This window comes from Schistocerca piceifrons, chromosome X, assembly GCF_021461385.2.
Source record: "Schistocerca piceifrons isolate TAMUIC-IGC-003096 chromosome X, iqSchPice1.1, whole genome shotgun sequence".
Classification (NCBI taxonomy): domain Eukaryota; kingdom Metazoa; phylum Arthropoda; class Insecta; order Orthoptera; family Acrididae; genus Schistocerca; species Schistocerca piceifrons.
In genome coordinates this window covers 960,905,851-960,917,692 of record NC_060149.1, presented here as the reverse complement: position 1 = coordinate 960,917,692, position 11,842 = coordinate 960,905,851, and the positions used below count along the sequence as shown (strand labels likewise).

Sequence of the window (11,842 nt, the reverse complement as noted above, 5' to 3'; positions counted from 1 at the left end):
TCTTAAAATCAGCGTAGCAGCTTCATCCCCAGATAATGATTTGGCACTGATGGCAATTTCGTGAATGCCATGCCGCTTCTTGAAACGATCCTGCCGGCCATTACTTCCGAGTAATTCTTGCTTCTTTCCTTCAATCAGCTCATCAGCTCATTTTGACAAAGTAGAGGACCTGAAACTGACACACCTTTGGCTCTTATTTATTCGTGCCACAAAAATAATGCCTCTTCTAACTGAGGATGTGCACCTTTTCTCATTGTTTTTCAAGATTTCACTGCACTGCCCAATGCTTGGATGGAACAAAATTTTTCAATTCCTGATCGATTTGTCTTCCGATCAGTAATTGTACTCCTACTCTGCAGCAACTTTTGTGGGTGGCTCACCAGCTTTGATGTACTGACAACAAATGGAAAGTGTTAGGCGGCGCACACTAATTGTCAGTTTCGACAGGACTACGTTGCGCTGCATAGAACAATACTGTATGTACTGTACTTACAAGGAGTTCCAATAGATGGCAGTGGCATGAAACCATGCAATATGAATAAGAAACACACTAGAGCTTCAACCAACACACGCACGAATTGACAATACTTGGACTTTTGACACGTACCAGTGCACTGATTAGCACTAGATTGCCAAAAAACACCAGCAAATGCTTGGCTCCAGGTGCATGCAAATTGAAACTTGTCAAGTGTCAATCTAGCTAGCCAAAAGTGTAGCTGCATGAGAGTTTACTGTACTTGTTCTCAGATGGCAGTCACAGACGTGAACAGGTTACAATGTACTCAGTACACTACACAGTGATGCTCCCTTGTAGTGGTCTGATGTAGTCAACTCGAACATTGATTTTGAGTATGCCCTTACTTTCCAACATCAGGCCACTATCAGATCCAAATACTCCAAAAATACAGATGTTGCAAGGTTTAACCAGGCGACCAAATGGACATCCACAATGAGGTTTCTTTCAAACTCTCATCAGATAATGCTGTCTCACACCAATATGCAGCACCTTCATATCCTCCAGAGTGATGATTCAACATCTGACACTATTCGCATCCCTTATATACCACATGATGCTTGCTAAACAGCAATAAAAACAAAGAACACTAATGAATAATGAAGGAAAAGACAGACTGTTACTTACCATAAAGAAGATACCTTAGGCTGCAGATGGGCAGAATTAAAAGACACTTACATAAAGCTTTCAGCCACAGCCTTCACCAGTAAGTAGTAATCTGTCTTTTCCAACATTGTTGATATTCCTACTGGAGTTTCCATTGTTTCAAGGACACTGATGCTTTTCTGTGAGTGTTTCCTTTATGATGTTTTCTGCATTTTAGCTTCTCTTTTAAAAAGAAGAAAAAAGAAAGAAAGAAAGAAAAAAAAAGATTTGTTGCTGGAAAACTTCTGAAGTCCAATAAAGGAGTTACAACAGCCATATACGGTTATCTGGTGGACCTTGCAGAACCAAATTCTAGGGCTGAAATGTATTGTTGACCAATGGGCATTAATCAGACTGAATACTAAATAAAAAATTAAATCCAATTTTACACAAAAACACAGGTTCTATCACTGTTGTTTTTCGTTCTATTTTGCTCTTATGTTTGCTATGACTTGTTAAGCAGAAATTTTCTTTCTATCTATAGAGTTACATTTGCTGTAATGTATCTTACCTGCATGTTGTTACTTCTTTCTTCTCACTGCTGCCCCAATCATGGCAAGCAAGTCATCCTCACTGCATTTGCTTCGTATTGCATCTCTGAAACAACAGTTAAAACACCCGTTAAACAGTACCAGGCAATTACCACACAGTGAAATGTTGGTACACTAAAAAGGAAGAAAAACTTTGCAGAAATCTTCAACAGTAATCTTGTAGTCTGTAGTAGGCAACAGCAGGATAACAAACCCACTGGACAAGAATGGGAAAGTCATGATAGAAGTTACTTTTATTTTTATAAATAAACAGGTATCTTACACAAATGCTCAAGAGTATACATAGGATCTTGGGCTGAAGAGGTGGAGCAGAAACTGACATTAGTTTTGTTGAAGAGGGAGTAGTGGAACACAGCACAATTTCTTGCAAAATGAAGCCGAATTTATTGATAAACTGTTAATTAATTGACAAGCTCACTAATGTGACCATTTTACAACAGGTACTTACTGCTTGGAGTATATGTGAATTTTCAGGCTTGCCTGATAGATCTGTTGCAAAAACACTTTGGGTTCCCCACCAGATAACATTATGCAAGTCCCTCCCTCAATATTTCAGTGACACAACATTTTGGCATCTTCAGGTGGTGGTGATTTCCACCATCACTGCTGCAAGATGCAACTGGCAATTTCCACGTGACAGCTTTGAAATTTATCATGTGGATGACTATGACCATCATATTTAGAATTCAGAGGATTTCATAGAATACCTGAAGATGCTTAAACTAGAACTTTCAGATCTTTTAGTTAGCTCAAATGTTATATCATTACTTACAAAAGTGCCCCTGCAGCCCTCATTAGAGATTATTAGCAGCAAGTTTGAGAAAGAAATTGTGGTGCTGTTTAAACATGTGCATACCTCATCCTATTTCTTATGTAACACCAACTACTTTGATCAAGTGGACAGTGTTCCCATGGGAGACCCTCTATTTCCCTTAGTAAATATCCAACATTCCTCCTTCTGGCAGAATGCTGAAGAGACATTTGTGGTGTGGCCCACATAATACAGACACTACCTATGTTCCTGCAGCATTTGCACTCACTCCATCTGAATATTCAGTTCACTGTGGAAGTACAATAAGATAGCAGCTTACCATTCCTGGATGTCACGGTTAGAAGAAAAGCTGACAGAACACTGGGGCATAGTCTCTACTGCAAACCGATACACGCAGAGTTATATTTGCGGTCCAAAAGTTGCCATCACCCTGCACAATGTGGTAGTGTCTTACACTCCCTGGCACATAGAGCACACGTGATCTCAGATACCGACAGTCTGCCTGGTGAACTGTAACACCTAAGAACAGTGTTCCAGCAGAATGTTTATTCTTGTAAACAGATTTGCAATGTGTTCTGAGCAAAGCAAGTTCAGTGTAGGGATGTAAATGAAGATACTTAGACAAGCACTGCAAATGGCTTTCTTGCCATATTTCAGTGGCATGTTTTCAAAAATAGAAAGAATCGCTAAGAGAAACAGAATCAAGTGTGTTTTTCGTCTACCAGCAAAACTAAGGAATTGTTTGGGTTCAGTTAAAGACAATCTTGACCTTAGAAAACACAGATCATATATAAGATCTGATGCCATTATGGGAAATCTTATATAGGGCAGACGCCTCACATTGTGCAAGAACACTGTGTTCAACAGCGCTGACAAAAATGCCACCCAGTAAATTAGTGGTAGCAGAGCACTGCCTGAATACAGGGCACCACACGTTTCCCAAGAGGACTGAAATTTTATCCTCAGCATCATCACTCTAGGATTGTGTTTTTAAGAATGAGGCATGTATCCATACGGTGGGCAATCTTACCAACAGGAATATGGAATTTTGACTAAGCACTGCCCAGAATCCAGCACTGACTGCCATGAAATTAAAACAGTAGAAACCAGATCCTCGGATGTATGACCTGATGCAGCACCTTGCAGAGAGTTAATTCAGCTTTTAACCACACGAGTGTCCAGAAGTGCAGTCATTGCCCACAACACATAAGCAGAAGGCTACTATGAATGGCATTTCCATCCAACTGGGAGTGCCTGTCCACACATTCGTACTCCTGCTTCTAGCCTGACAAATTTCAATTCTGCTGTGCGAATATCACCAGTCACATCTTGCAGCAGTGATGACAGGACCCACCACTACCTGAAGATGACGAACAGTTGTGTTGGTGAAATCTTGTGAGGCTTGCACAAAGTTATTCAGTGGCAAATCTGAGAAGGTTTGTATACATTATTTTTCTGTGATGCAGGTAATGTGCAGCAAAATGTGATAACTTTCTGCATTTTCCTTTTTATACATTTCAAAATACCCCAAAAATTGGTGATAAACACTGAACATATGACGTAACCAGATGACATACCCCACAGCATGTGCAGCAGTTGGGGCTGAGTGTAAAGGAATGATTGAGCAGTGCAATACTTTCATTTGAGCAAACAGAGCAAATTTCGAAAACATTTTGTAAATATGATCTGTTGTAAATGTAGATGTTACAAAATTATTGTCCCTGCTGTAATCAAGCAAAAGCAGTTCTGATTTTGTGTTCTTTGCTTCTGTCCCTTCTCTTTTTGTTTACAGACATTAGTTAGTAAAGAAAACATAGGTCATTTAATGGCAATGATGCTATTCTGAAGTTTATACTCATCTACTTGTTATGCAATATGGTAGGTTTTCATTGTACTGTACTTTGCAAGAAATCAAGGAAACTGCAAGACCGGTAAATAAAATAATAAACTTCAATATAAATACATAATTGTTTAACACAACGAAAAAATACTGCCTGCCAGATGCAAGACTCAAATCCTGAACACCATCACTAAAGTCGCACACATGTGTCCGTAGCCACAATGATATGAATACTTGACTTGGGTTGGGATGATCAAGTGTGACAGGCCGAGAGGCTCAACCACTGCAAGCATGGCAAGGTACATCATCTGGTGACATTTGTCATTCGCTTTTGACACATTTCCCAACATTTGTATTGTATCCAACATTTATGATCCCATGTGTCTTGTATTAAATTACTTGTCTCAGGGTCATGTACAGTGCTTTGGAGGTTTTTAAATGTTAATACGCATCACCCTGTCTGTGTGTGTGTGTGTGTGTGTGTGTGTGTGTGTGTGTGTGTGTGTGTGTGTGTGTGTGTGTGTGTGTTTATATATATGAAACAAATGCTAACAAAGACATAGAGGGCCTGGCCAGTACTTACCTCAGCTCAGTACAGCCGATAGATACACAAAACAGAACAGAAAATTGACGTATCCTAGCTTTCGGAACTTCGTTCCTTCATCAGGGAGGAGAGAGGGGAAAAAAGGGGAAGAAGGGAAAGTGGATTCAGTTATTCACAACCCAGGTTATGAAGCAACAGGGGAAAGGTAAACAGGAAGGGTAGCAAAGATGGAGGCATGGATGTCAGAGGGAAGCCAAAGATATTCTACTGTAATTACTGTGCCAGCTTCAAACCAAGGAGGATGAATACAGAAGTAAAGAGGCACATAGTATAAAGATAAACGCAACTGTGTAGGATGAAAAGATGCGTGAATGGCTAAAGAGGAAAGGGAAAGAGGAGAAGACTAAAGAGTAAATGGGAGTGAGGTTGGTTAACATATGTTCAGTCCAGGGGGATGGCGGGATGAAAGGATGTGTTGGAGTGCAAGTTCCCATCTCCGCAGTTCCGAGGTACTGGTGTTGGGTGGGAGAAGCCAAATGGCACATATGGTGTAGCAGGTTCCTAGGTCCCTAGAATTATGCTGGAGGGCATGCTTCACTACTGGGTATTGGACATCTCCTAGGCGGACAGTTCGTCTGTGCCCATTCACGCGCTCAGCCAGTTTAGTTGTCGTCATACCAAAGTAAAAGGCTGTGCAGTGCAGGCATGTCAGCTGATAAATGACGTGTTGTCTCACATGTGGCCCTGCCTTGAGTTGTGTATGTTATACCAGTAGCGGGGCAGGAGTATTTGGTTGTGGGGGGATGCATGGGGCAGGTTTTGCATCGGGGTCGGTTACAGGGGTAGGAACCGCTGGGTAGAGAAGGTGGTCTGGAAATATTGTAGGGTTTGACAAGGATGTTACGGAGGTTAGGGGGTCGGCAAAAGGCAACTCTGGGTGTTGTGGGGAGAATATTGTCAAGGGATGATCTCACTTCAGGGCTTGACTTGAGAAATTCATATCCGTGGCAGAGTAATTAGTTGCCGTATTCGAGGCCAGGATAATATTGGGTGAAAAGGGGGATGCTTCTGTGTGGTCTGGGGGTAGTAACATTGTTGTTGGGTGGGGAGGAATGTATTGCTTGGGAGATCTGTTTGTGGACAAGGTCTGCAGGATAGTTGTGGGAGAGGAATGCACTGATATATAATATAATACAGGGAAACATTCCAAATGGGAAAAATATATCTAAAAACAAAGATGATGTAACTTACCAAATGAAACCGTTGGTATGTTGATAGACACACAAACAAACACACACACAAAATTCAAGCTTTCGCAACCCACAGTTGCTTCATCAGGAAAGAGGGAAGGAGAGGGAAAGACGAAAGGATGTGGCTTTTAAGGGAGAGGGTAAGGAGTCATTCCAACCCCGGGAGTGGAAAGACTTACCTTAGGGGGGAAAAAGGACAGGTATACACTCACGCGCGCGCGCGCACACACACACACACACACACACACACACACACACACACACACACACACACACACACATATTCATCCGCACATATACAGACACAAGCAGGGTATATGTGCGGATGGATATGTGTGTGTGTGTGTGTGTGTGTGTGTGTGTGTGTGGCATACTGATCTGAACTATGCAGCCTTCAAATGGAAGTTTTTTGATCACTCCTTATTTTGCACCCTGCCACCTTGGCAGTATGTACCGCAAATCATCAGACAGACGACCTTCCTGCATGCTTCGAGCATCCCCTGGTGCTGTTCCGAACCAATGCTAATCTTTGTAACTGTCACGAGCAGTGTGCAGATTGCATGTTTGTATCCCACAAAGAGGTGACAGTTCCCAGTGGCATGAATGGTTACTGTTTATTGACTGTCACTGAGTTGGTGAGTCATTTGCTACATTGTGGCCCACCTGTTCACTGCTAAAGCCATGCTAGTCAGTGGTAACCCCTGTCAATGATATCCTGTTGCCCATAGCAGTTCACTCTGCTGATTGTGGTAGTATTTTCCTTGAATAAATCTGCTCACAGTACACCTTTGACACTGTGGTACAAGAAAGCCCAATGACTACACACCCTTATAGAATATGTGTCTTGACCCATGGGTACCCACGATATGGCAGTGATGAAATCACCCTGTGATCAACTGTCACACTGCAGCTGTAAGCTGCACCTCCTTTTTCAGAATACTCAGGTTTATTAATTTGAAGTAAATCAGATCTTTTGAAGGAAGATTTAACAAAAAGAGCACATCCAGGAAAGGATGAAAGCATGTCTAATTAACTGGAACACAAAATTAATAATTAGTGGTGACAAAGATCCTCTGCAATAAAAAATAATGTCCACTTACTTCATGTATTAGTCTTCAAGTGACAGAATATATGTAACGGTGTCCTTCTTATTTACACTGATTAAACAATGTAAATTCCAGGTAGGAATATCAACAGTGCAGGGAAAGAAAGATCACTATTTACCGTAAAGAAAATAAAGTTGCACACAGGCACAACACACAAGCAAGCACACTGCGTGCGCACACACGCATGCACGCACACACAGAGAAAAAAAAACTGCCAAGTCCAGCAGCTAGAGGCAAGCTGCTGGAGTTGGCAGTCATATGTGTGTGACATGTGCTTGCCTGTGTGTATGAATGTGTGTGTTTCTCTGTATCTCTTTTGCTGATGAAGGCTGTGGCCGAAAGCTTTGTGTAAGTGCCTTTTTAATTGTGCCTGTCTACAATGTAACATGTCTCCTTTACAGTAAGCAGCAATCTATGTTTTCCTATATTTTTCATTTACACAGATGTAATTAACAAATCAGAGTCTATTTATTCCAGAGAAGTGACAGTTTGTTCATGACAGTTCAGCACAAATCTGATTTTTTATATACAGCAAGGCTACCTATAAATTATTCTGTGTGCCAGTGTTCATGCTGACTATACGGATTCACACTGATCATGTGTAATTTGACATCTGGTCCTGTAAACTTACTTCTGCTCAACGTGAAAAATTCTCCAATCCACGTTTTGTAATTAACCTTAACATATCAAATAATGCACCCTTCAATATAACTGCTTATTGTCCACTTCCCATCACTCTATTCCCACTGTCAACCCAGCTGACCTCTACTTCTAATCCAAAAACCATGGTTGACTCAATGTTTGCTATTGCAAGCTATTGCTATTGCAACACAAAAGTGCCAGAGGCACCAGTAATGATATATAATTAAAAATACTAGAAAGTAAGGCTCACCGGTTAGTTCATGCTAAGACAAACACTACAAGTGTCTAAGACACTGCGCTCTCACACAAGTACGAGGTCTGAATGCATTCCAGTTACGATACACTAAACTATTTCATTCACGGTGGCAATATACATACTCTCTCCCCAATAAACAGAATAGTTATAACTCAATTGTTCACAAATGTATATTATGACTCTTGCCACAGCTATGCAGTCAGTATGCCACAGGCGTGCCATAGAAAGGGATCAGGTTCAATTCCTTGTAGAGCCGGGAAATTCTGCTCGGTGGACAGACTGGAATAGGGTACACACTGCTTGTAGTTCCAGCTGAGGAGCTACTCAAGTGAGAAGTAGTGTCTTCAACTTCTGGAAGTTGATAACAGCCTGGAGAGTTGTATACTGACCCCTTAACTCTCCATAGATATATAGTAGAGAACATCTCTCGAAGAGCATTGCGTGGTCTTCTGGGCCCAATGCAGAGTTCCTTTATCAATGTATATTGTATATCACCACTTGTACACACTCATCAGCACAGTACCATATTGTCTCTTCACGTGGCAAATTTTTATTCCCTTGTTTCCAGATCAACATTTTTCCTCTTCTTCTTCTTCTTCTTTTTTTTCCTTACTATCATTTCTTGTACCACACATATTCCACACGGTTTATGCTCACTCCTTCAATGATACTGCCCATCCTTCTCTAGTGTGCGAGTTGTCCCTGCTTTCCTGCGTGTTTGTTGGTTTAAACACCCTTGTTTCAAAAGAGAGTGACAGCTTAGATACAGTCTTGTCAACATTTTGTATTTTTATTTAGCAATTATTGTTTGAGCCTTATAGGCGAATGTCACAAGATATTGTCAACCACTGCATTCACTAGATTGGAATGGGGTTCATGGTAACTTATCAATTCATTTTTTAAGTTGCTGTTATCTTTTTCATCCTATCTTGGACTAGCTTTTCCATATTCCCACTCTATTTTATGTAGTCAAACAGTTATCTGCCCTTGCAAACTTGCTCCTTTACTACCAAGTTAACTAATACTGGGCAGCCTAACAGAAGTTCCAATATCCAGTCTTTCACCACAATTCACCTACACACACCTTTCACTCACTGATTTTCTTTTTTCAATGTCATAAATATTTTGCTTTCACAGACTGCTGTGCTTTGAACATAAAATTGTAGGAACATCTGCCTCACATGTCAGTTTTTTTTTTTTTATTTATTAAAGAATATGTTCCTTGCTTATTCCTATCTGCTTCTGATACATTTCCATTCTCACTTTTATTTTGTTTTGATCCATTTCTTTTTTCTTTGATAGACAAGTCAAACAACAATGGCAATATGTTGCAGCCCCCTGTGTTTCACCCTACTTACTACGAACTTACTTTTCTTAGCTTCCAATTTCATTAGTCATTTGGTTTCTAAGATACTTAAATTAATTGTTTGACCCTGTATTTTTATATCTTATTTTACCTTCGGTTGATAAAGGATTTCTGTTATGCTCACAAAGAGAGAGCTGATTCTTCCCACCCCCTACCCACCTTACCTTGTCCTGAAAAAAACTTATCGCCAAGTATCTTGCAGTTTTTTTCCTATTATTAATCTCTTAGTCTAGTCATCAATTTAAAAGTGTCAGTTGTTGGTCCCATTGTCTAATAATGTGTACATTTATACACATGAAGTTCCAATTTTTATTTGGAACATATAGACACTGATAATCATGAATCACAGTTCAAATGGCTCTGGGCACTATGGGACTTAACATCTGAGCCAAGGCAGGATTCAAACCTGCGACCGTAGCAGTCGCGCGGTTCTGGACTGAAGCGTCTAGAACCGCTCGGCAACGGTGGCTGGCGAATCATAGTTACCATCACATGGACAGAAATACTGTGTTAACTTTATTACAACCAAGGGACATAGCTAAAAATGTCTTTACATAATTTCCAGTCCTGATTACTTTCCTTTAATTTAATCTCACAAATAGGTTAGTGTAACATGATGTTGACAGAGGCAAGTTATATATACTCACAAATTATTTAGCTAGAGGTATCTGGTTTGTATGTCTGGGAGGGAGGAGGGTGCAAGCTGAAAACTTCAAGAAAAGATTACTCATTTCATACCTGCTGGATTTAACTGCAGTTTATCTCTTCCATATACCAACCACATACCTAATGTGCATGGCAAACAGTTTAAAAGTATTATTCTATACTCAGCATTTGGAACTATCAGTTCCTTCATTAGATAGGAAAGAGGGATAAGTTCCTGAAGGTCTGAAAGGTCACTCGGACTCCACGACTAATGTGAGGATAAGAGGAACGAATGTGTCTATAAGAAGTTTTGGAATTTCACCTCTTGAACGTAAAATACTGATCAGTCTGTCAGTCTTCTAGTAATTTTATGGTTTCCTCACATGAAATTTCACTTGGACACGATTATTCTATGTTTCATCACTCACCTGAGAGATATCTCTGAATTCCCAAAGAGACACACCTCCAAATTGCCATCAGCTGTTATCCGTAAACGGTTGCACGTGCCACAGAAGTGTTCACTCATTGAGGTAATAAATCCCACACATCCCTTGAAGCCCAGGACATGGTATGCCTGCAAAAAGAAATTGTAAGAAAATAGCTACTGCTGTTGTGAAAATACTATAAATGTGTTGCTCACCAAGTGGAGGAAGGAGAAAACATGCATTAAGGGGAGTTTGAACACCCTATCCTGACAATGTTAAATTTAGTGACTTAACTTCCCCGTATTTCAGGAACAACTGTAGCCATTGACAAGAAACTTTTACAGCACATTAAACTATATGTTCTGAGTCTTACAATAATTGCATTTCAGCCACTGCTTTTGGAAATACAATTTTTTAATTACACAGTTAAAATTTTGTGTACTTTTTTGTATGTTATTCTAAATAATTTTATTTATACACATTATGTTTTTCTTTTAGTTAAGAAGACTCAGGATACGTATGTTATTACTCCCTGAAAATTTGAATTCGCTACTCGATGTAGTTTCTGAGATTTAGGGAAAAATGCAAGAGAAAATGTAAATTTTCAGGAAGAGTTTTTAAAGTTTTAATAGACTGTAACTCAATATATGCTTAACATTTTATTTTTAGTCACTCAGAAGCACCCTGCACCATACTGTATATCATCCTCTTGAGCTTTTTTAAGTTTTTTCTTGTTTTCTTCTTTCTGGACTCCGTAGTGGCCAACTGTGCTGCATACTTTGCTTTACCAATGCAAGCCTTGTCCATCCATTCAAATTCTCTGATGCAGTTTGCTCCAGAATTAATTCCCATATGTTGTAGCACTTTCACGCTACCAATGTTGCCATCATTAAAAGCAATAACAGCATAACTGACCCCCACTTTAGTGTCTTCATTACGAGAAAATCATTTTTTGGTCTACATCTACATCTACATCCATACTCCTCAAGCCACCTGACGGTGTAGGGTACCTTGAGTACCTCTATTGGTTCTCCCTTCTATTCCAGTCTCGTATTGTTTGTGGAAAGAAGGATTGTCGGTATGCCTCTGTGCGGGCTCTAATCTCTCTCATTTTATCCTCATGGTCTCTTCGCGGGATATACGTAGGAGGGAGCAATATACTGCTTGACTCCTCGGTGAAGGTATGTTCTCGAAACTTCAACAAAAGCCCATACCGAGCTACTGAGCGTCTCTTCTGCAGAGTCTTCCACTGGAGTTTATCTAACATCTCTGTAATGCTTTCGCGA

General features: G+C 40.2%; 1 pseudogene; it reads right to left on the bottom strand.

Moving 5' to 3' along the window:
- Positions 1–1,680: 1,680 nt before the first annotated feature.
- LOC124721543 overlaps positions 1,681–11,842 on the bottom strand; it is a 31,214-nt pseudogene continuing 21,052 nt past the window's right edge.